Here is a 1,458-nt window from a genome sequence, read left to right as displayed (position 1 = left end):
ATAAATGACTAAATTTTCTTTTACAATATTTTGCCGTTGTCCCGGTGATTTTTGTAAACATTGATTGTTTAAGTGTTAATTACTTCAAAGCAGTCAGTTTGAAACTACTCTAATTGTTCTTCTTAGATAAATGGTAGTATTATACTGCAATTAATAATAATTACTGAGTAAAAATGTAAATGATTAATTCACAAATCAGAAAACACCAGAGATAAAATGAAAATAGCATATGCATTAAATCTTTAGTTAGTTGGAGAAACTCATCCACAGTCGGGTGCATACACTTAATTTTAATTCAGCTATAAAAATAATAATTTAAAAAAAAAAACAAAAAAAAAACAGATGAATAAGGGCGTATTATCCGACTCTCGCTGGAAGCGAGGGTGTGAGTTATGCAGGAGTATCGCCCATAAGGTAGGAGGAGCGTGTCTTTGCTAGTGGCGCAACATCGCCTACACCTTCTTAGGTGTGTCCCTCTAAAAGCAGCAGGTACCTCCGCACTTTCTCTACTGTTTCTCTGCTGGAAAACTTGAACCGTCCAGGATGCATCAGACCTTTTCGCTTCTTTTTCTCTTCCTTTTTACCGGTGAGGACGCGTTGTAGTATTTATCTTAAGACTTATGTTATAACAGCTGTTTATTATGCCTTGTTTTCACGGTTTCCCTGAAGTTAATTGACAATATGAATGTTAAAACAACTTTATTTCTGAAATCTACGTTTTTGTTTACCCACAGGGTTCTGTGTAGGAAACATTCTTCCTGAGGGTCCTGTGGATGTCATTTTGGGGAAAGATGTAACTCTTAACGTACTGTATAAAAAGCAGGACGGTGACATTTTTATATGGAATTACAGCGACGGGAAAGTGACAAATAATGTAGCAACATTGCGCCCAGGTGTTGGGTTAACGGTGGGCGAAGCCTATAATGACAGAGCTTCTATTAACACCACCAACGGGTACCTGACTCTGAAGTCCCTAAAATCAGCGGACAGCGGGGATTACGACCTCACCATTGTAACGTTAGACCCTAATGCACCTGCAAGTACTCTTGCCGGAGCGATTAAAGTCCGAGTTCTGGGTGAGTAGTTACTTTTTTTTTTTACGTTATTGGAATACCTCCAAATCTTCATACATTTTCGTTAATTAGATAATCAATCGTCCGCCGGTTAAAAAAAAATAGGCATCTGAGAGCAGATATCCCTCCGCCACCTGAAAATCAGGTATAACTGTGGAAAGCGGGCGTCACCTTGCAACCACAAATGTTACGACCACGTCTTCGAGGCAGAAAAATAAAAAAAAATGTCGCTCTGACTTTTCTTCCCATTGTTTATGCACTTTAAGGGTTTGCATATTATTATGAGTGTGTAACAGAGAAGAATGAGGAAAAAGGTAAAGGTCAGCAGCAGTCTTGTTCACCGTAGGATATCAGGGCGTGGCTCCAATAGTAGGCCTGCTCTGCT

General features: G+C 39.0%; 1 long non-coding RNA gene across 1 annotated transcript; it reads left to right on the top strand.

The window, feature by feature from the left end:
• Window positions 1–445: 445 nt before the first annotated feature.
• LOC107081533 lies at window positions 446–921 on the top strand. Its single transcript, XR_001481088.1, has 2 exons — window positions 446–586; window positions 735–921. It is a non-coding gene; the product is annotated as an uncharacterized LOC107081533 (long non-coding RNA).
• The last annotated feature ends 537 nt before the right edge of the window (window positions 922–1,458 follow it).

This window comes from Cyprinodon variegatus, unplaced genomic scaffold (genome assembly GCF_000732505.1).
Source record: "Cyprinodon variegatus isolate N-32 unplaced genomic scaffold, C_variegatus-1.0 Scaffold6287, whole genome shotgun sequence".
Taxonomy (NCBI): domain Eukaryota; kingdom Metazoa; phylum Chordata; class Actinopteri; order Cyprinodontiformes; family Cyprinodontidae; genus Cyprinodon; species Cyprinodon variegatus.
The sequence above is the reverse complement of the archived record's forward strand: the minus strand, read 5'-3'. Positions and strand labels throughout refer to the sequence as shown.